We start from the raw sequence: 24,935 nt of genomic DNA on the forward strand, positions 1-24,935 counted from the left end.
ATAGATTTGTAATGCTAAACTGGTTCTGGTGGTATATCTCCTTAAAGAGATGTGAATGATCTTTTGTCTATGTAATCCATTATAATTAGGATTCATGATGCTGCTGTCATGGCTAAAATGACATGTTGTTCTTTTATCTTTCCCTCACAAATGTGTTACCTACTTGAGACTCTGACCCAACCTAATCCAAGCCACCAAATAAATGCTCACATAACGTATCCCAAGCCCCAATCATCTCCAGCCCAGAAACTAAGATGAAATCTTTACTGGTCATATTGTTTCTCTTTACTTTCCTATAAAGAATTATCCACACAGAACCCAGAGAGATCTTTCACATGTTTTCAGTAATATGCCAAAGCTGAAGATATTGATCTCATAGAAATAAGTAGAACAGGGCCGGGCACGGTGGCTCACGCCTGTAATCCCAGCACTTTGGGAGGCCGAGGCGGGCAGATCACGAGGTCAGGAGATCGAGACCATCCTGGCTCACGCGGTGAAACCCCGGCTCCACTAAAAATACAAAAAATTAGCCGAGCGTGGTGGCGGGTTCCTGTAGTCCCAGCTACTCGGGAGGCTGAGGCAGGAGAATGCTGTGAACTCGGGAGGCGGAGCTTGCAGTGAGACGAGATCGTGCCACTGCACTCCAGCCTGGGCGACAGAACAAGACTCGGTCTCAAAAAAAAAAAAAAAAAAAAAACAAAGAAAGAAAAGAAAAAAGAAAAAAGTAGAACAGAGGATATTAGTGACTGGGAAGGGCCGGGGAAGGGACTGATATGGTTTGGATGTGTGTCCCTTCCAAATCTCATGTTGAAACACTATCCCCAATGTTGGAGGTGGGCTTAATGGGAGGTGTTTGGATCACGAGGGGTGGATCCCTAGTGAATGGCTTGGTGCCATCCCCATGGTAATGCGTCAGCTCTGCTTGGTAATTTTGTTAAAGGATACAAAATTACAGCTAGATAGGAGAAATAAGTTCTAGTGTTTTATAGCACCATATGATAACTATAATTAACAATAATATATAGTTATAAATTGCTAGGAGAATATTGACTATTTCCAACACAAACAAATGATAAATGTTTGAGATAATAGATACGCTAATTACCCAGATGTGATCGCTATACATTGCATATATGAAAACATCACTGTCCCTCATAAATATGTATAACTATTTTGTCAATTTAAAAATCAAAGTTAAAATAAATATCAGACTGCCTCACTTCCTAAATTAATCCCCTTCAATGGCTTCCCATATCACACTAAGAATACAATATATTATTTCCATGGCCCAGCCCATCCAGGAGTTGGCCTCTGCTTCCCTGTATAACTTCCTCTCATTCCATCCTTGCTTACTCACCTATTTTTCTGTTTAATAACCTAAGTTTTTTCCTGCCTTGGGATGTTTCCCCTTATTCTACTCCATGCCTGGAAATCTCTTCAACCCATTTCCATATGATTTGTGTCTTCCTGGCATTTAGGTCTCAGCTCAAAATTTACCTCCCAATCGTAAGTAGCTACCCTGACACCCAAGTTATTTTCTTATTCTGGTTCTTATTTTTATGAAATTTTCTACTTTATAAATAATTGAAATAATCATGTTCACTGTTTTTTTCTTTGTTTTTTGGTGGTGGTGTTTATCTCTCTATCACATTCTTGGCCCACAACCAGCAGGGTTTCTTCCTGTCCAGACCCTAAAAGTGTTGGACAAATAGTAGGTGCTTAAATAATATTTTTGAAACAAATAATGTTAGACAGACATCTTCTCACCTACCACTAGATTATAATCAGATTTAAAAATTCAATGTTCTTATCTATAAAAACTAAAAAACCTACTGGATTATGTATCTCATAACTAAATACTGCCTTGCACAGCAAATAAAGTACAAATTCCTTAATATACCTTTTAATGCCATCAACAATACACCCTCTAACTATTGTCTGTAACAGGAAAGAACCTGCCTCAGATTTTCCAATATAAAACTTTGGGAGGATATCTATTTAAAATGATAGGAAATGCCCTCCTTTGGTAAGATGATTCCAAAAAGTAGTTGCATCTTAACATTGTTGCCAGTAACATAAGAGTAATACACCCATGAGAATAAATATTTTTACAAACAATTCCATGTAGTTCTGTTAGTTTCTATAGATTTAATTTTTAAACAGAATGAGCCTATGAATGATCGATTATGCCAACACAAATCCTCACATGTATCTGGTTAAGGGTACTTACTGTCAGTTTTTTTATCTAATTGAAAATAGAAAATAAAACAAGGGAAATTGTTCACAGTACTTTAAATTTCCCTCCAACCATTCCCTCCTCCACTGGCCACAAACTAACCTTCTGCAGTTCAGCCCCTAGAAATCAGTCATATTCTTAAACATGTTGCCTGCTTTCTTACCTACATACTCTGACAAACGTATCTGCTTAGAATTTTCTTCTCTAGAAACCTTTTTTGAAGCTATATAGGGAACTCCTTGCCCTTCAGATCTGGGCAAAATATTCGATCATGTTGGATTCCATGTCCCTCCCCCATTGTCTCCCAACATTTCATTATTTTTAGTAATTTTGTTAAAGATATGCAGGCTGATGACTGACAGATGGAGGGATACGTCAAACCTTCAAAAAAGATTTTTGACTGACTGGACAAAAAGCTGTCTCTTTTTGGTCGTCAAATGTTTTTCCCTTCCCCAAAGTCTCCTCTGGTTTATCAGATCCAAAGTAATTGCTATCTAATCTATACTATATTACACTAGTTATGCATACTTTAAAAATTGTCTTTTTTCATAATTTATAATGTATATGTCTTCTCTCCTTTATTATAAATTCCACTAGTCCAGATAATATTTTAACAGTTCTATGTCTATAAGGTGCAGATAATAATGCCTATATTATTATCTGCACCTTAAGAAAATTAAAAATATCAAAAGGCCATGTAGATTCATGTGTTTTATAAACTGCAGAGTGTTCTCCAAGTGTGGGTTAGGTTATTATTAATATAATTTGAAGGATAAATCAGATGCACCAAAATTTCCATTATGAAGTGAACTGTATCTGCTTAAAAAAGGGCTGAGTGTGCAAGATACAATGCCAACAAGGCCTAAGGATAGAATTGATCCAAGAAAAATGGAGGAAAAATTGCTAGTTACTCTGGAGAAGGAGGGAAGAGAAAGAGAGAAGAAGTAGATTCTGTGAGATGTCAAAAAATTGAATATTTGTTGACATAATCCCTCCATCTGCCTGTCATCAGCCTGCATATCTTTAATAAAATTACTAAAAATAATGAAATATTGGGAGACAATGGAGGAGGGGCATGGAATCCAACATGATCGAATATTTTGCCCAGATCTGAAGGGCAAGGAGTTCCCTGTATAGCTTTCTGGTTACTTGACTGTAAGCTTTAATAGTGGTCACAATAGTAGTGATACTTGCCCAAAAATAAGCTCAGTGCTATCCATATAGCAGATTCACATTTTGTTAAATAAAGAATATACACTTAGAAATATGGACACATTCTTGAACAAAGTGTTTCACTAGGGCATTAATTTTCCAATCTTCATAAAAGTGTAATTCTTCACAATGGAATTCTTGCAGGTCCCCATTCTATAAAAAGTTACAGATAATGAAACTCAGATTTAATCCTGAGGGATTAAATCTTCATACTTTGATGGAAATGATTTATTGTTTTTGTAGTAGGGTGTGATACTGAAGTTTCAACAAAAGCATCACTATAAGACATATCAGATACCACTGTGAATGTGGGATGATTCTCATGTGAAAAATTTATAAGAGATAGTTGAGGCATGAATTCATAAATCTTGGACCTTTCAGAAGGATCAAGGATATAAGTCAAGTTAGAAAGTAGAGAAACTAGAAGGATTTGTAAGGTTTTCCTTAGAAAGAGCTGTTGAACTGCAGAGTCCTAACCAATAAAGGTAGGGGTTATGGGGAGATGCAGTGCTGGTGAGAGAGATGCTAAAATTTAACCCAATCACAGCAAGAGGGAGCTTTGGAAGAGCTTTCCATGTGGTCCATGCAATCCTGATATGACTCTAAAGTAGCTATCCTATGACAGCAGAATAAAGTGACATCATTGGAATCCCCCTACAACTTCTCAGTCTTGCAAGCAAAATGGTTACAAAAGTACAAAAGTACTTTTGTACATACAAAAGTCTTTGATGCAAATATAGACTGCTCATGAGAAAGAGACCTGGGCCATAGTCCTTTAAAATCCTATCCCAAGTCAATAAGAACACAAAAAGAACAGCAATTGGAGTAAACCACCAGAGAATCAGGTGCTTAGAGTGTGTGGCAGCCTGAGAAATAATGATACCTATGTTTCAAGAGTTGACAATAACTGGAAGTTGTGAAGAATCCACTGAAGTACCAAGAAAGAGTCTGTTCTAACCATTGTCCAAGGCCCAGAGAATTTGAAGTAGCCCAGTTAAAGTAAGGTCTGCTTTATCCCTTCACCTCTCAGTCTCGCATCTCCCAAACCAGAGGCCCAAAAGAGCAAAAGTTACTTGCTTGTGAAGCAAGTAAGTGAGAGAAAAGAAACAAGCCCTGAAGGTACCCTGCAACCCAAGCACATATCCAAGGAAAGGAGAGGAGGACTTTTAATGGAAGATTGAAGAAGACTGATTAATATCTTGAATGGAACACTGAACAGTTACAAATAAAACAAACAGAACAGAGTTAGTGCTTTGTGACTCATGATCTTACGACTACCAGTTACCTAAGAATGAGCAGAAAAATTACAGGATATGTCAAATTTCCCACCTAAAGACAAAGAGAAATAACTCTCCCATGGATGAAATGTAAATTGGACGGAGTTGGTTAAAAAAAAAAAAAAAGTATTACACCCTGAGAGTTCTAGATTCACTATACCTGTTACATTTATAAAAACCCTAGAGCGTATCTTTAAAGCCTCTAGAAGATTAGAATCCAGAATATTAGAGTTTCAGTTTAGGCTATTTAACAGTCATTTATTCTAGAACCATTTGTAAAGCATCCCTACTTTGGGCTGAACACTGGACTGGAAGCTGTCTCCCACGTTACGTCCATTATCCTCACAGCAATACTCACTCTCCAGTAATATAAAAGGCCAAGGCCCGTTCACATTCTCAATATCACTTAATCCCCCCAAACACATTGCAATATGGTCAGGACAGGATTATTATCTCCATTGTGCTCCAAGGAAAATAAAGCTAGAGGCATAGGACAGCTTACCAAAGACAACAGCACTAGTGAGCTATGCAGCTACCCCTCCTCATCACAGAACCTGACTGTCTCCTGAGCTCTGTTCAATACAGCTATCACGCTCAACTTTTTCATCTGGCACTTCACATGCTTTTCTCAGAGATTCTGTGTAATATATGTTTATAGCTGACTGCATTTATTTTATTCTATCTTGATAAATCTTCATATGTAAATTTCAACCATTTTTATATTAGTGGCCTTCGTGGTTAACATTAGTGCATAACTTTAGGCCTTCATCTACAAGGCAATGTGATTAAAAAAAAAAAGTTTGGAGACTATTTTTTCTTTGTTTACAGCAATGTTTTCTTACATTTTTTTTCTAACCCAAATTTAAAAACTATTTCAAAGAGCCCCTTTACAAGAAAGTAGGCATCTAACACAACGCAAATTTTTAGAAAGTAATCATTTTAATTCTAGGATCTGTCAGTCACTGTTGAGCTAGTAAACTCTTCATCTCTGCATTGCCAGTATATTTCCTGAAATAGGTGTAGTGTATTAATCTGCTTGGGCTGCCACCACAGAATGCCACAGAAGAGTGGCTTAAACAACAGAAATTTATTTTCTCACAATTCTAGAGGCTGGAAGTCCAAGAACTTGAAAGTCATCACTCCCATCCTCACAACAAGGAAAATTCTGAACAAACTGAAAATCAACAACCTTATTAGATCTATCAGAGAATTAAGGCCACAGGAAAAACTGCTGTCACCAAAACTGAAGATAGAGAGGCAGATACAGAGATTCACAACTTAACAGATCAGAAGCCCAGGAGGAGAAGTGCACAGCAAAAGCCATATTGGTGGGAAGATTTTAAATTATAATTGACAAATTACTAGAGGATCAGTATGGAATAGTTGGAGAATTAAAAACTCAGAGGGGGCCCAGTTTTAGGGGTCCCCAACACTTTTGTGAATTTTACCTCTAGTAGCTCTATCATTTATTCAGTGAGTATAGCTTATAGGTAAGTGAAATGAATGACAGAAATGTTATAAGTGACAGGAGGAAGAAATTAGGGATACTGTAGTATAAGGTACTTGTACTATCTGTGAGGCATGTGAAAGAAAAACAGAATCTTGGGGCCACAAACTCACATGCCAAAGGGAAAGTTAACCATGAGAACTGAGCCACCAACACTATTTCCCTTTTGTTTTCAAACAGGTAGCTGTAATTTCACAGTCCCATGTCACCGCCTCATTTCCTCTACTCCCTCTTTTTACATGCTTACTTTCTCTTATATAAAATGTAGATTTACTAAGTGCAAGAAAATGCATAATTGACACGCTTCTTTTTTCTCATATAAAATGTAGATTCACTGAAGCTCATCAGAGCCTCACTATAATGTAACCATCTGCCTCACAGCCTATACTCCCCTCCCTTTTGTCTCCCTTCTGCTTGCTCTTTTCCCTTTAAATACAAAAGTTCACAAAACCCTCTTTGGAAAAAACATAGATCACAGACAGATGCTCTTGTGATTTGAGTTTTGTCCTGGGCTTCCTCAACCTTGGTTAAATAAACCTCTAATTGATTGAGATACCTGCCTCAGTCAACTTTTTTTTTTTTTTTTTTTTTTGAGACAAGTCTCCCTCTGTCGCCCAGGCTGGAGTCCAGGGGTGCGATCTCGACTCACTGCAACCTCCACCTCCCGGGTTCAAGCAATTCTCTGCCTTAGCTTCCCGAGTAGCTGGGATTACAGGCACCTGCCACCATGCCTGGCTAATTTTTTTGTATTTTTAGTAGACACGGGGTTTCACCATCTTGGCCAGACTGGTCTTGAACTCCTGATCTCATGATCCACAGCCTCAGCCTCCCAAAGTGCTGAGATTACAGGCATGAGCCACTGCGCCCAGCCCTCAATCACTTTTTGGTTTACAGGGAGTATAATGTTATTTGAAAGTGGGTTTTGATTGGTCATTAATGTATATTGCAAACTCTACGATAACCACTAAAAAATATTTTTTAAAAGGGAATTATAATATGTTAAGAAAGGAAATAAATGAAATCATATAAAATGCTTAAAATCAAAGAAGGAAGAATATGAGTAAAAGTAATAAAAGGACAACAAATAGAAAATACATACAAATATGGTAGACATTATTTCAACTAGATCAATAATCACTTTAAATGCAAATGTTCAAATATACCAATTAAATGATGGAGATTGTCAGAGTAGATTTTTTTTTAAAAAGACTCAACTATATGTTGTCTAAAGGAAACTCATTTTAAAGATCCAGACAGATTAAAAGTAGAGATGAAAAAAGATATATCATGCTAACCCTGACCAAATAAAGCTGAATGACATATATTAATTTTGGACAAAGCAAAGTAAGTATGACAATGTTACAGACTTTCATAGAGAGAATATTTAGAATCCTAATCTTGAAAAAGAAAATTATTGTGGGTTTTATATAAAGATTTTTCTCCTAACCCTACTTTGTCCTAATAGAATTATTTTTGTCTGCTTATTTTGAAGTACTTTTTAGATCTCAAGTTCCAATATAGAAGTCCCAGAGGGTATATACTGATTCCCCAGGATATGGCATGATTCAGTTTTTAAACTAGTCAGGTTTATGACTTCAGCAAATTTTCCAAAGCACTCCAATCCTTGTCCTACCTAGTAAGTAGCTAATCCAGGATCAACAAGAAGGAATGGGGATCATACTGCTACCAGGGAGTAGCCATCACATGGCTAGAGTTCCATTCCCCAGAATCTGAAGTTGGCTCTAAGCTTTTAATCTGGGTACCTCAGTTAGTCACATTCAGCTGATGTACAGAAAGTATCAGCTGGTTACAGATAAGTCAGATCAAGGATGGATCCAGGTTTTGTAGGGCCTAAAAGCTTTCACAATCTTGAAGGCCCTCTCTAAGAAAAGTAACACGAAATTTCAAATATAAAACTACGGTACAAAAATAAATCAGAAAAGGATCATAAATACAAATTTTTAAAAGCTGGCAGATGCCACAAACATGACAAATATTCAGAAAATAGCATAACATTTTCACTAATTAACTTTGTGACAAATATCTATGATATTTTCTTCACATTTTTGACTGCTCATACTTAGATCACCTCTTCAAATAGAGTCAAGCATCTCATAACATTTAAATCAACCAGGGACCATGTATATGATGGTGATCCCATAAGATTATAACATCATTTTCACTGTATCTTTTCTAGGCTTAGATATGTTTAGATACACAAATACCATTTTGTTACAATTGCCTACAGTATTCAATACAATAATATGATGTACAGATTTACAACCTAGGAGCAACAGGTTACACCATATAGCCTAGATGTATAGTAGCTATATCATCTAAGTTTGTGGAAGCATACTCTATGATGCCCTCACAACAAAGAAATTGCCCAATGACACATTTCTGAGAATGCATCACTGTTGTTAAGCAATGCATGATTATAATAATTTTATAAAAATAATTTTCTATTAAGAAGATTTTAAATATCTCATTCAGCTTTAGTTGTTTAAGTTTGCCTTTTATTATCAATAGTTTAGAAAAGGTTCAACATCACAACTCAATATTGGTCGACGTCACATATATATTTAGGATTGCCAAAGATAGAAAAACCTTCCTTTTATGTTCATTCTTGTGTGTGTGTGTGTGTGTGTGTGTGTGTGTGTGTGTGTGTGTGTATGTGTTTTAATTTTATTTCAATAGTTTTTGATGTACAGGTAGTTTTTGGTTACATGGATAATTTCTTTAGTGGTGATTTCTGAGATTTTTAGTGTACCCGTCACCTGAGCAGTATACACTGTACCCAAAATACAGTCTTTTATCCCTCACCCCCACATCTTCCCCCCAAGTTCCCAAAGTCTACAGTATCATTTTTATGCCTTTAAAATATCCAACTTACACATTTTTTCTCATGTTTTTGTTTTCCTATGTATAATCCCTCCAAACTCTTCCCTGTGGAGTCTTAAAATCCCCCCTACTCTTCTTCACACTCTACTTTAGTAGAGCAGAGCAATGAGTTTTGTTTTTTTAAAATGCAGACTGTTGATTTCCAACTAAGGTCGGGGGGAAAATGAAAACAATGGAAATAAAAGGTCAAGGAATCCCTCAGGTGAGTCACACAAAGCTATTTATATATTTTTTCAACTTCGTGTCTAAGAATTGGCTGAAAAGTGACAATTCAGAATGGTTGAGTGAGAAGGAATGAAAAAAAATCACAATTCTGTGACATGACTGAGGCTCCACACTCCGCCGGTCAATGATTTACAGAATTAGATAGCAACCCAGAGAGGGAGAAATTAGCCAAGGCTGGCACTGAAAAAGGCAAGACTGCACAGCAAAAGAAAACAGGAGAGATAAGACCAATGAAGTAGGAGAATTTCCAGGGATAGTTACAGATCACGACTCCACACTTGGTCACTGCACAGATCCTGGATGAACCACAGGAAGGAAGGGGACAGAAAAAGGCCCAGTTGGAACCCTCTATGGTGTGAATCAACAGGGAGAAACTCCAGGCACAAGAGTCAAGGCCCTAACTCTCATCTGAAGATGATGCTTTTGTGGAAAAAGAGGCAGCAAAGCAAGAAAACAATCTCCTCTCACGAATGACTACATTAGCATGCTAACACAAGAACAAATACCCTCTCCACAAAAAAAATAAACTACAGTGGTGCCTCAGTTCCACAGAGATTGGTTCCAGGAACCCCCTTAGACACCAATATCTGCAGATGCTGAAGTCCCTGATATAAAGTGGCATAGTATTTGCACATAACCTATGCACATCCTCCTATAAATCATCTCTAGATTATTAGTAATACCTAATACAACATAAATACTACATAAATAGTTGTTATACTGTATTTTTATTTATATTATTTTTATCTTTTTTTTACTGTGTTTTTTATATCATTTTTGTTTTATCATTTCCTACCCTCCCACCTCAGAATATTTTTTATTCTTTGTTGGTTGAATCCACTGATGCAGAACCCATGGATACAGAGGCCAAGTGTAACTAAAATTCAACCAAAAAATGCCCACCATTTCAATGCTGTTTTTTTTTTTTTTTTAAGATTGAAAGATAAATTCACCTTCCCCAACTTCTGTTTTAAAAAAATACTTTATAGCCTTAAGGAGTTGTGAACTTATATATACACCAGAGATTCCCCATAGATACACAATCTATAATTTACATAGTTTACGAGATAAAAGATATTTAATAGTTAGAAAGGCAAGAAAAGAAAGGCAAGATTTAAATGTAGTGGTAACAAATGTTTTTTGTGGTAATAAATGCTTCTTTCTTCCCCCCAAGCTTTGTGGAAGTGTGGAGATTCACATTCAAAATGAAGAATTGAAGAATTGTTTTGTGAAATAATTTGCAGAGGCTCAATCAAGAGAAATGAAATTACTTAAAGAGCAATTTCAACACAGTGAAAGCCTGCTAGGGAGGTAGATTCAGGTTTCTTAGTCACCAAATGCCACGCTGACCCAGATTCAGGGCAGAGTGAGCACCAAGAATTCTGAAAGCTGATAGAATGGATAGTCTATTTTAATTTTTTTAAGCTGCCATTTCTCAAAAAAAACCAAAAAGCCCCAGGGCATGCAAAGAGTAATACTGATCATTAAAATATTTAAATTCACCAACAGTAGTGGTTAATAAAACATCAGAATGAAAGTTTACAAAAAGTAGTCTCAACTTGTCTAAAGTAGCACACTCACCCAGCCAACTCATTCTTCTCAACCTCTTTCACCTCTCACCCTCCAAACTTCAGGGAAACACAGTTCTCCCAAAGTTTTTGGGAACTTTCCCCAAAAGTTTCATGCAATTCAACAAAAACATATAAGTTACTCTACAAAAGACACTCTAAGGTTAGAAGGATGATCCCGTAGAGTGTTCACTCTCTGTAGATATTTCATTAATGATGGACATATTATACTCTGACTTGTACTGTTTATTTGTCCCCAAATTCTATAGAGTAGGGTCATAAACTAGGGAAATGGGCCACACATAGTCTTCAGGACAATTTTTGTTTTGTCTCCCCAGCTTTTCAAAAAACATTTGAATTATTTACCAATATTTTTTAAACTAAGAGATCTCTCACATACAAACACACACACACTCACACTCACACACTAGTTTGGGTGTAATGCCTAGAACGTAGTGGTAGTTACCTATTAGATAAGGAGCTCAAAAATTCACCATAATCTTAATAGCTTTTTTACACTCAACTACCTCCCTTAATTAAGGAACCAGGCTGGCTCATGCACATATTTCAGTTTGGAAAGCCAACCTAATTGTCCCATAGAACTGATATTTACAGGGTTTTTTTCCCAATAATAAATGTAGAAAGCATACTTTCCTGGTCTTAAAACTTGAAACTTCCATTTGTCTCATTTGAGTTCTATCCTCAGGAAACTGACCTTCAGGAAAGGAACTGGAACTCACACTAATGCATCCAGACAATGAGATGCCCGATACCTCACCCATCTTGATTGCTTCTTTACCCCTCCTTAATTCTTGTTTTCCCACCTTCCCTGCTATATAAACTCCCCGATTTTAGTCCACTGGAGAGAAAGATGAGAGATTGAATCTCCTGTTCTCCTTGGCTACAGCACCAGACTAAAGCCTTCTTCCCTGGCAATACTTTTTGACTCAGTTATTGGCTTTCTATTCTGTGAACAGCAAGACCTAGACCAAAATCCCTGGCTTTTTAGTAACTTTTGCAACCTGTGCTATAAAGAGGAAACAAAATGCCATAGGAATACAGAGAATCAACAGCCAAGTGGTGGGCAGAAAAAAAAAAGGGGGCCATCTCATGGAAGAGCAGCACATGAAAAAGACATTGACAGACAAGCAAGATTTTATAGGTAGAAATGATGGAAAATGTCATTCCTAAAGGAGAGAACCACATCAGCCACATGACAAAGATAGGAAACGGCAAAGAATGGAGAGTATGTCTGGTAGTCTGGTCTGATTTCATGACCCATATATAAGATGAAAAATAAGAAGGCTGACATGGCAGGCGGCAACCACAGAATGAAATGCCTCAACCACAATTGGTAGTCTAAGTTTTAGAGTATAGAAGCTTTGAAGCCAGAGCTGTTCTTTAGGATAACTTTGCTATTAAATTCTAGTAACCTGTAAGAACCCTTGAGTTACTGTGACAACTATCCCAAACAGCAGACTCATTATCCTTAATCATATTCTGTGTCCCTTCTGCAGTATGAACTCATCAATAACATCACATTCAACTGACAGTTTAGAACACAAGAAACTGCCTTCCTTCAGGGTGAAGATAGAATATGAATGTGGCAAGGAGGGTATTAAAGATCAGGGTTCTCTTATCAAAGCCTCCCATAGCTATGTGCTCTTGGGCATTTTCTGTAAAATATTAATGATAATAATCTTCTTCCTAAGGTCATTGTTACAATTAAATGAAATAAGTGGTATAGTATTTTAAAACACTTTGCAAACAACACAATGTAATGCAAATAAAAGTTATTATTATTATAGACACATGGGGTCAGATTCTAGCCCCTTTCTAGGGCAGTTCTTTGCCTTCTGTGTTCCGCAATCTACCTCTTACTATCTATCTCTTACTTTCAATCCAAGCCGGGGCCCTTTTATTCTGTTAATATGGCCTTTGAAGGGTCATATTATATTGGTTCTCTTGATGAAATCCCAGTTTTTAGTCCTAATTGTTGTTCTCAACTGGTGTTTCTGTAATAGAAAAGAAACACCTATTTCCTGGGGAGAAATTCAAATCTTCCCCCAAAAGACCTACATATTGACTAAAAATCATTCTTTAAAAGCTGTGAATATAACTTAAAATGCAGTTTTTCTTTTATCAACATGATGGCTTTATCAACATAATTATTGATGTTAATAATACCAACTTTCTCTAACTTATATTCATATACTCAAATTAAAGTGCTGGGTAAAATTTGTCCAAATAAATAGAAACACTAAAGATCTTAAAAATACAGGGAGATACCTCAGGCCAATTTTTGGGGGAAGAAAGTCTGTAAGAATAAAGGTAAGGTAAAGACCAGAACACCAGAGCTGCATTTTCCCTGAGGGCAGTTGCTGATACCACAAACATTGTGTTCAAGTAGACAGCATTAGCCACATGTGGCTAGAGATTTAGAGTTCAAGAGTGATATGGTTTGGCTGTGTCCCCACTCAAATCTCATCTTGAATTGTAGTTCCCAAAATCTCCATATGTCATGAGAGGGACCCAGTGGGAGGTAACTGAATCATGAGGGCAGTTACCTTCCTGCTGTTCTTATTAATAGTGAGTGAGTTCTCAGGAGATCTGATAGTTTTATGAAGGCTTTTCCCTCTTTGCTCAGCACTTGTCCTTGCTGCTGCCATATGAAGAAGAATGTGTTAGATTCCCCTTCTGCCATGATTGTAAGTTTCCTGAGGCCTCTCCAGCCATGCTGAACTGTGAGTAAATTAAATCTCTTTCCTTTATAAATTATCCAGTCTTGGGTATATCTTTACTAGAAGTGTACAAAGAGATTAATACAGTAAATTGGTACTTGTAGAGTAGGGGGCTGCTGTAAAGATAACCAAAAATGTGGAAGCAACTTTGGAACTGAGTAACAGGCAGAGGTTGGAGTAGTCTGGTGGGCTCAGAAGAAGACAGGAAAATGTGGGAAAGTTTGGAACTTCCTAGAGACTTGTTAAATGGCTTTGACCAAAATGCTGACAGTGAAATGGACAATAAAGTCCAGGCTGAGGTGCTCTCAGATGGGAGATGAGGAGCTTTTTGGGAACTAGAGTAAAGGTCACCCTTGCTATGCAAAGAGACTGGCAGCATTTTGCCCCTGCTCTAGAGATCTGTGGAATTTTGAACTTGAGAGAGATGATTTAAGGTATCTGGTAGAAGAAATTTCTAAGCAGCAAAATGTTCAAAAGGAAGCACAGCATAAAAGTTTGAAAACTTTGCAGCCTGACGATGTAGTAGAAAAGAAACACCCATTTTCTGGGGAGAAATTCAAGCCAGCAGTAAAATTTGCATAAGTAATTGGGAACTAAATGTTAATTGCCAAGACAATGGGGGAAATGTCTCTAGAGCATGTTGGAAATCTTCCTGGCAGCTCCTCCCATCACAGGCCTGGAGGCCTAGGAGGGAAAAATGGTTTCCTGGGAAGGATCCAGGGACCTCTGCCATGTGTAGCCTCGGGACATGATGCCCTGCATCTGAGCTGCTCCATCTGTGGCTAAAAGGGGCCAAGGCATAACTTGAGCCATGGATTCAGAGGTTACAAGTCCCAAGCCTTGGTGGCCTCCATGTGGTGTTTAGCCTGCAGGTGCACGGAAGTCAAAAATTGAGGTTTGGGAACCTTTGCCTAGAGTTCAGAGGATATATGGAAATGCCTGGATGTCCAGGAAGAAGTTTGCTGCAGGGACAGAGCCCTCATGGAGAACCTCTGCTAGGGCAGTGTAGAAGGGAAATGTAGGGTGATTTCAAAGTTGCTTCCACATTTTTGGTTATCTTTACAGCAGCCCCCTACTCTAGCAGTACCAATTTACTGTATTAATCTCTTTGTACACACAGAGTCCCCACTGGGGCACTGTCTAGTGGAGTTGTGAGAAGAGGGTCATTGTTTTCCAGACCCCCAAATGGTAGATCCACCAACAGCTTATACTGCGCACCTGGAAAAGCCATAGATACTCAACACTAGCTGTGAAAGCAGCTGGGGTGTGGGGCTGTACCCTACAATGCCACAGGGGTAGAGCTGCTCAAGGCTGTGGGAGCCCACCCATTGCATCAGTGTGCCCTGGATATAAGACATGGAGTCAAAGGAGATCATTTTGGAACTTTAAGATTTAATGACTGCCTTATTGGATTTCAGATTTGCATGAACCCTGCAGGCCCTTTGTTTTGGCCAATTTTTCTCACTTGGAAGGGCTATATTTACCCAATGCCTGTACCTCCATTGTATCTAGGAAGTAACTAACTTGCCTTTGATTTTACAGACTTATAGGTAGAAGGTACTGGCCTTGCCTTAGATGAGACTTTGGACTTGGACTTTTGAGTTAATGAGGGAATTAGTTAAGACTTTGAAGTATTGTTGAAAGGGCGTGATTGTGCTTTGAAATGAGAGGACATGAGGTTTGGGAGGGGCTGGGATGGAATGATATAGTTTGGCTGTGTCCCCACCCAAATCTCATCTTGAACAGTGGTTCCCATAATCCCCACATGTTGTGGGAGGGACCCAGTGGGAGGTAACTTAATCATGCTGTTCTTATGATAGTGAGTGAGTTCTCACAAGATCTAACAGTTTTATAAAGGACTTCCCCCTTTGCTTGGCTCTCATTCTTCTACTTGTTGCTGCCATGTAAAGAAGGATGTGTTTTCTTCCCCTTCCACATGATTGTAAGTTTCCTGAGACCTCCCCAGCCATGCTAACTGTGAGTCTGTTAAACCTCTTTTCTTTATAAATTACCCAGTCTTGGGTGTATCTTTATTAACAGCATGAGAACAGAGTAATACAAGAGGAGCTTTATGAGACCCTCCTGACACAGAGCTTGGGCCCCAGGTGTCACTCTATCAAGGTAAGGGTAAATTAGATCTAAACAGTTCCTCTTCTTTCCCAACCAATGAAAATTCAGAGAGGGCTGTCTTAGTGACAGACCTGAAAGGGAGAAGAAAAGTGAAAGGCATAAGTCATACCTAGTAGCTGCCCACTTGCCCTTAAGAGGTGTTCAATGGGCCAGGCACGGTGGCTCATGCCTATAATCCCAGCACTTTGGGAGGCTGAGGCAGGAAGATCATCTGAGGTTGGGAGTTCATGACCAGCCTGACCAACTTGGAGAAACCCCGTCTCTCCTAAAAATACAAAATTAGCTGGGTGTGGTGGTGCATTCCTGTAATCCCAGCTACTTAGGAAGGCTGAGGCAGGAGAATCACTTGAACCCAGGAGGCAGAGGTTGCAGTGAGCCAAGATTGTGCCACTGCACTCCAGCCTAGGCAGTAAAAGTGAAACTCGGTCTCAAAAAAAAAAAAAAAAAAAAGGGTTCAATGATCCTGGGTGTCCTATGCATAGGCTGCATGGGCCAGAGACTCTTCAACCCTGAATTGGTCCACAGCAGTTCATTCTGGAGATGTCTATCAATGTCTAGCAGAAACAAACACAAAGCGTCTCTATTCTCACAAATAATTTTTCAAGAATATCCAGGAACTGTCATATATTACCATTTACACAAGAAAACAAGACCGCACAAGCATGAACAAAGCCACAGACAGACGAAACAGACCTACAATGATTTCATATATTTGAACTATCAGTCTAATAGGGGATGACAAGCATGTACACAACCAAAATTCAAAATAGAACAACATTCAGAATGAGAGAAGAATGGAGTGTTACTGAGACTAGGTGACTATTGCCTTGCATGCAGCAGGGTTCTTCATTATAGTCAAAGCTCTGCCATTTGTGTTGTTTCAGGAAAAGGAGGCTAAAAAGCCATCTGGCATTTAAAATAGAGCATTGAGCCAGGTGGAGCCACAGGAAAGGGTTATAACCCTGTCACTTACTAGTGTTACATCTTTGAGTCATAGGTTTCTCAACTGAAAAAGAGACAATGACTATTTCAAATTAAAATATGAAACTTAAATAAGTTGGCTCATGTAAAAACCTGACATATTGCCAGTATTTAATAACATCAGCTCCTTTTATTAGAATTGTTCAGGCAAGAGTAAAATCACAGGGATCTTACTTCTGTAACATAGGATGCTGTTTTAAAAAGTGGGGCAAAATAGATTATCCTACCCAACCATAAAATCTCACCCAACTTCTGTAGCCTAAAAAGGGCACACTCAAGCCAGCAGGCAAGTTATATGGGAAACACAGAAAAATATTTTAGCTCCCAAATGCAGATCTCAGAAACTCGACACAAACCAATTTCCTATTGGATAGCATTAGATCTGGGAGAAAAAAAAAAAAAAAAGTCTATAGGAGGGACAATCTGAAGCTATCCCAACAAGATTAAAGTCTCTTGCAATTTCAAATGGCCAGGAAACTTACAAAGCACAGAGACAAGAGTAATCCAAACTGATTATCCCAGGAGTCCCTGTTCTTTTGGAGAACAAGTCCTCTTCCCAACTGTAGTACCCAATCAAGTAAGCAGAGTCAACATGGCTACAGGGTTCCTTACACCTGTGGTCACCATCTACCTGAGGAGAAAGAGTGAACTGCAATCAAGGTAACAGAGAGTGAGCCATTTCTAGTTGGTGCCCTTATAAATATGCTTCAGTTGTCCAGAATAATTGCTTCCAATAAAGGCTAAGCAGACAATTCTGACAGGAATGTCCTTATGAGTTTGTGCAGATTGTAAACCTGTCAGAATAGATGCCTCCTTGTATTTCCATCTTTACCAAGCTAACAAGTCAGGTTATCTTTTAGGAAAACATTTCATATGTTTTATTAGAAGACAAGTTTGAAAGCTAGATGAGCCCCCAGTGACCGACAGTTTTAATTAGACTGGTTTCATGATTTCCTTCCATAACACAGGGTTTCACCATCTCCTTCACAGTTCTCTCTCACCCAAAACTACTTCTCCTTTTGTATTCCCTAACTTGTTAAAAGCTAACACTATTTATCTGGTGGTGCTGGAACCTGAGAGTTATCCTCTAATAGTTCCTGTTCTAAAATACCCACAACTAACTGGCTACTTCTCCTAACAACACTACTTTCTAAAAGTCTCTATCTGTGACTTCATTTTCATTTGCATGATCACTGCCCATTCAGGCTCTCAGCAGTGCTCACCTGGAATAAATACAAAAACCTCGGCTGGCCACAGTGGCTCACACCTGTAATCCCAGCACTTTGGCAGGCTGAGGAGGGTGGATCACCGGAGACTGGGAGTTCAAGACCAGCCTGACCAACATGGAGAAACCCCATCTCTACTAAAAATAGAAAAAAAAAAAAAAAATTAGCCAGGCATGGTGGTGCATGCCTGTAATCCCAGCTACTTGGGAGGCTGAGGCAGGAGAATCACTTGAACCCCAGAGGCAGAGGTTGAGGGAAGCCAAGATCATGCCATTGCACTCCAGCCTGGGCAACAAGAGCGAAAGTCCATCTCAAAAAAAAAAAAAAAAAAAAAAATCTCACCAGTGTCCCACACTTCAGCCTCACCCCATTAGAACCACCACCTTCCTCCCAAAAAAAAAAAATCATTAGAAAACACAGATTTGATCATGTCACTCTATTTTGTAATATCATTCACTGGATCACCATTACATCTAAAAAGTAATCCAAGCTCTTCAGTATTTTAGCCAAGACCTTGTACCCTATCATTCTGTCCTTGCAGATCCTACAGGTGTTCAGGCTATAAAGAACCACTTGCCAATCAGTGATGATGCCAAGATCTGTCACCCCCAAATCTGTATGGCTTCTCTCCTTGGAAAGCTTTTTTACATATCCTCCTTCTCATTCTCCACTAATTCATCTGGTTAATGTCTACTCATCTTTCATAACTCAACTGAAACATCAAACCATTGGGATGCTTTTTGCCGTTGCCCTTTCACACTCAGGTAGAATTGATTTGAAAGCTAGATGAGCTCCCGAGGACTTACTGTTTCGATTAGGCATTATGTTTTTTTATTCTATAACCAACTGTTTGTCAACCTCAGTACTATTGACATTTGGGGCTGGATAATTCTTTGTCACAGGGCACTGTTCTGTAGGATGTTTAGCATATTTCCTGGCCTCTACCCATTAGTTGCCAGTACCACCCTTCCCCGGTTCAGACAACCAAAACTGTCTCCAGACAGTGCCAAATGTCCTCTATGGGGCAAGTCAATCCCTGTTGAAAACCACTGCTAGAGTACTATATTAACATCATTTCACAGCTCTGTTTTGTAGCATATTTGGCCATTTCACCACTGAAAAGAATTTTTGTTGGCAGAAGCTATCTTTTTCTCATCAGTGTAATCCAGTGCCTACAACAGTATCCATCACATGAAAGATAAGTGATAAATATTTCTTGAATGAATAAAAGTAAATGAATTATCAAACATTAAGTAAGCATCATGTGGAATGGCTCTGCATTCTCAAACATACCTCCAGCAAATCCCAGGGTATAAAATGTGCCCTTATGGGTCAAGAAAATAGTCTGTAACTTAGAATTCTCAGCTCTAGAGTTATATATAAAATCAAAATGGATTTCAGGAATGAATGAGTTCCACTACAAATTTAAGAAACACACCAGATAAAGTGGCTGTGCATATGCCACACAGCATATATGCAATAGAAAGTCATCCTGAGGTCAGGCACAGTGGCTCACACCTATAATCCCAGCACACTGGGAGGCTGAGGTGAGTGGATCACCTGAGATCAGGAGTTTGAGACCAGCCTGGCCAACATGGTGAAACCCCATCTCTACTAAAAATACACAAAATTAGCTGGGTGTGGTGGCAGGCACCTGTAATCCCAGCTACTTGGGAAGCTGAGGCAGAAGAATCGCTTGAACCCAGGAGGTAGAGGTTTCAGTGAGCTGAGATCACACCATTGCACTCCAGCCTGGGCAACAAGAGTGAAACTCCATTAAAGAAAGAAAAAGAAAAAAGAAAGTCATCCTGTAGCAGGTCTCTTTAATCTATCCTGACAGTGTAGCTGAGACTTCTCAATGATAATTTTGAGATGTTTTACCTTGCATAAAACCTTAGCTGATACATTGGGGCCTATCACTTTTCATTGGTAACTCTACAAGCTATTTATAATTCTAAACCATCTTGTCCTGAGCTCTTTGTCCCAACAGCATGTTCTGGTTTAAACACAATACTCAAGGATACTGGAGATGAAAGGCAGGCTCTGAATATGACACTTCAAGAAACTGATGCTCAGCCAGAAGAAAATAAACCAATCTAAACAAAGCTGTAAAATGCCCATTAGACTGGAGATTTCTACCCCCACATCCATAACAATGATATTCTGCCCCGAGCAGCTCACTTATCACTGCACACTGTAAGAGCAGCTCCATTTCTGCCCTTCTAGTATCCAGCACTGCAAACCAAAGCCAAGCTGTAAGAGTGATATACTTTTAAACTTCAAATGGACTGGTAGAACCATTAGGCATTTTCAAGACCATACAATTCATATTCTGATAGCCATGGGGATGAGGTAACCTTAGTATTCACTAAGTGCTGAGAACAGAGCCGCGTAACTGAGAGAGTGGTCCACTGAACAGTGACCTCTTTTATTTCATCTCCTCTGGTATAAAAGCATCCTCTCCAGTGTGCTAGCAAAAAAGACAGAGATTGTCTTTCATTTTTGCTTATACAAGCTCCCTGAAATGAAAGGAGAGGGGATTTTGTTACCTAGAGGGCTTGACTGCAATAAGATAATATATTTCCTCCTCTTCATTACTGGGAGAGAGAAAAAAATTAAGAGCTAATGGCTATAGAAGTCCATGTACTTTTTGAAAGAAGATAACATAAGGAAGTATGGAGCTCAAGGAAACTTTCAGACATTGCTTGGGTCAGTGATGATGAAGATAAAAGCAGGTGATGCAGAACTTTTCAAAACACCTGGGTTTTGTTCAAGTCCCAAAACAGGCTTCATGGCCTAGCTGAGGCAAAGCTGCCTTCATCAGAACTCCAGAAATGTCTGAAAAAAGTTCACCAATTGCGATTGCAGTCATTTTACCAATAAAGAGTCAAATAGACCTTGGAAACAGGCACAGCACCGGTATTTCCGAAACACCTCCTTTGCTCAAACACTTCCCATTCTTCTAACATTAACGCTTGAGGTTCTAAAGCCGACTCTAATTGAAGTGAGAGCCACATCTGTGATGCATTAGTATGTAACACATCTTCATAACTTTGTATTTGAAAAATCCTTGGAACCACGTGTCTTTAGAGGCAATGCTACTGAGGCAGGAAATTAATACCTTAAAGATGCTCATATAGGTAGACAAAGTTCTCTTAGACGTTTTTCTTCTTTGGATTTGTCATGCAATTATCATTCTATTTTCAGCTCTCATTTGGTTCCTTGACGGGCTTCGTCTAATGCTCATATTCTTGCTAAAATGAAGACAACAAATTGTGATGTGTACTGGTTATATAACTGATTATATAAGATCCTTCAGTAGCATGTCTGATTTAAGCTCAGTTCTTACAGAATTACAAAGCTCAGGTAATTATGTTTGCAATTTGGTTCACAGTACTGGATTGTGAGAAAGGAGTTACTAACCTTGTTCTAGGGCTTGGGATCTGAAGAGCAGCAATTCTTTGTTTGCATGCTTACAAGGATTTTACTTATTGTTTATATACTAACAGTATGTAAATAATCACAAAGTATTATTTCCCTCTTATCTTTAGCAAGATTATTTCCTTTTTTCCAAAGTAATCCTAAGTATTACTTTAGAGTTCATATTATCTACATGTCTAAATTGCATTTATGATATTAACATGTTGAATATGCCACACAGCATATATGCAATAGAAAGTCATCCTGAGTCTCCCACTGACCTTGACCAAGCTACTTACTTAGTACCTTAATAATTTATTTGTATATAAAGTAATGGACTCCTTGTTCTTTAGAAATCTCCATTATAGGACATGACTATCTTTGCTTTAATGGAGAATTTCAAATCTTAGCTACATATACAAGCAAAGTGAGAGAAGTTTTGAGACAGAGCAAGGTCAGGAGTTCAATTTAATGTATCGAGGGTCTCCTTCTCCAACTTTGCTTCCTCTTTCAGCCCTCTTCTCTTCCAACTCCAAATATTCCCAGGACCTCTGTTATTATCTATCCACTGGTAAATACCAAATGTATATCTCAAGCCCAGATCTCTTGCTTTTAAGTGCAAGCTTCTCCATCACACTTGGATAACCAACAGGTACTTCAAACTTAGCATATGTAAAACCAAATTCATCTGTCCTTTGGTTTACAGATGTTCTGTGCTCTGTAGCTCAGGGAAGGACGTATTATTCCAGTCCATTGTCCAAAGGAGAAGACAGAAAGTCATCTTTAACTCATTCTTTCCCTCACTCCACACCCAACCAATCACAAGTCAATTCTCCCTCTTCGGCATTTCTCAAATCCGTATTCTGTTTCTACTGCCATTATTTAAGTTCAAACCACCATCATCTCTTGCATTGCATGAGAACTGGTTTCCCTTCCTTCACCCTGACCACTTCTAATTCGGCCTTCACATTATTTCCAGGGCAGTCTTCCTAAAAGGCAAATCTAATCTACCTTTGCTTTGCTTCAAACTCAATTACTCCCCTTGCTCTCTCAATAAAGTTTAACAATTTGGCCCTCATTTCCCTCCCCCCGTCAAGCATCATCACCCTCCATTTTTAACTCCATGCACCAAACATATTGTACAACTTGTAGTTCACCAAAAGGCCATACTTCCTCTTTCTCAGGGCCACTGACAACTGCTCTCTTTACCTGGAAAGCATTCTCTTGCTGCCCTCTCCCTTACCTAGACAATGACAAATCATCCTTCAGGTGTCCACGCAAGCTTTACCTCCTACAAAGGCATTTCCAGGCCACCAATTTTCCCTTCCACTCTTACCTCCAGAGCTGGATGATCTGGCGTCCCTCTGGAGTCTACTCCATCACAGCATTTTTCACTGACTAATAACAATTTAAGGAAAGCTCATTATGTGCCAGACCCTGAGCTGATGCCTACATGAGTTATATCAGAGGTTCCCAACCAAAGGCTTATGGGCCAAATATAACATATAGGTGCTTTGTTTCAGTTAAAAGGATTTAATATTAAATGTAAAATTTTTAATCAGGATATTTCTGAGAAAACACCCCTAGATTTACAGCATTTAAAAAAAAAAAAACTGTCAAATCTGGCAGCCCTGAATTCACAGCCCTGAACACACCAACAGTAAGACATACCTGAATCATGACTACTCCTCTTAGTGGCTGTATTAGTTTGCTAGGGTTTCCATAACTAAAACCACAGATTGGGTGTCTTAAACTATAGAAATTTACTTTCTCACAGATTTAGAGGCTGGAACTGCAAGATCAAGGTGTCAGCAGGTTTGGTTTCTTCTGAGGCCTCTCTTGTTGGCTTGCAGATGGTTGCTTTCTCACAGTATCTTCATATAGTCTCAAAAAAAAAAAAAGACAGAGTCTCACCCTGTCACCAGCCTGGAGTGCAGTGGCACGATCTCGGCTCACTGCAGCCTCCTGGGTTCAAGTGATTCTCCTGCCTCAGTCTCCCAAGTAGCTGGGACTACAGGTACATGCCACCACACCCAGCTAATTTTTGTATTTTTAGTAGAGACCAGGTTTCACCATGTTGGCCAGGATGATCTTAGTCTCTTGACCTCATGATCCACTCAGCCTTCCAGTGTGCTGGGATTATGGGCGTGCATCACCCATAATCAAGATTAGAGACAAGATTATTGTCTTTCATCTGTGTACACACATGCACCTCTGGTGTCTGTGTGTTCAAATTTCCCTTTCTTATAAGGACAGCAATCAGATTAAATTGGGGCTTGCCCAAAAAACCCTCATTTGACTTAATTACCTTCTTAAAGGTCCTATCTTCAAGTCTAGCTACATTCTGAGGTACTGAAGCTTAGGGTTTCAACATATGAGTTTGAAGAGATGCACTTCAGCCTATAACAGTGCTTTATTCCCTCGCTTGTACACAGTTCCCATCATACTATCTAGTCAATCAGACAAGCACTCGAATACTCCACCTGCATTACTCATTTGAGGTTATCTTCCCTGACCCTGTAGTGCTCTGAGTTCATGATTCTATGTTATCCTCTCACTTTTATTTGTCAAACTTCTGTGAAATTATTTCACTCTTTTTTGAAGCAGGTTCTCTGACTCCAGGTCCTAAGCTCTTAATAAATTACACTACCTTTCATCATGCTGTACGAATACTTTTATGTTTGCCTACTCCTAAATTTGAATATCCCTTAAAAACAGGGACTTGTCCTTATTCATCACAGTAGCCTTAGGACCACAACAAAGCTTCAATGGTAAAGACAGAAAGCTCTGGAACAAGATCGCTAGAGTCTGAATCATGGCTCTCCTCCCTGCTAACCGTGTGGCTTTGAATAACTTATTTAATTTTCTTGTATTTCCTCTATAAAATGGGGATAATAATGATGCCTATTTTCGATGGTTGTTGAGAGAATGACATGAGTTAATGCATACGAAATACTCAAAACCTGACACATGGTAGTTTTCCAATAGATATCAGCTAGTATTAGCATTATAAGGGCCTCTTGTAGTAACTGCATCCATTCATTTAATAAATATTTACTGAACACATACTATAAGCCAGGCACTCCACCAAACACAAAAATCATAAATAAAACAGATTTAAAAATCGAGAGAGAGGTCAGGCACAGTGGCTCATGCCTATAATCCTAGCACTTTGGGAGGCTGAGGTAGGTGGATCACCTGAGGTCAGGAGTTTGAGACTACCCTGGCCAAAATGACAAAACCCCGTCTCTAATAAAAATTTAAAAATTAGCCAGGCGTGTTGGCAGGCACCTGTAATCCCAGCTACTTGGGAGGCTGAAGCAGGAGAATCGCTTGAACCCAGGAGGTAGAGGTTGTAGTGAGCTAAGATCATGCCACTGCACTCCAGCCTGATCAGCCCGGGCAACAGAGGGAGACTCCATCAAAAACATAAAAAAAAAGAGAGAGAGAGAGAGAGAGAGAATATTAAACGCTGAACTCAGACCCTAATGGCAGCTTTGAGTTCAAAAAG

The 24,935-nt window shown here is 38.9% G+C and overlaps 1 long non-coding RNA gene across 1 annotated transcript in view; it reads right to left on the minus strand.

The window, feature by feature from the left end:
* The window catches only part of LOC139355689 (uncharacterized), a 105,816-nt gene extending 84,432 nt beyond the window's left edge, over nucleotides 1-21,384 (minus strand). The window contains exon 1 of the long non-coding RNA XR_011606551.1: nucleotides 21,126-21,384. This is a non-coding gene — a long non-coding RNA (uncharacterized lncRNA). The remainder of the gene's footprint in view (nucleotides 1-21,125) is intronic.
* Nucleotides 21,385-24,935: the final 3,551 nt, after the last annotated feature.

This window comes from Macaca nemestrina, chromosome 8 (genome assembly GCF_043159975.1).
Source record: "Macaca nemestrina isolate mMacNem1 chromosome 8, mMacNem.hap1, whole genome shotgun sequence".
NCBI classification, from domain to species: Eukaryota; Metazoa; Chordata; class Mammalia; order Primates; family Cercopithecidae; genus Macaca; species Macaca nemestrina.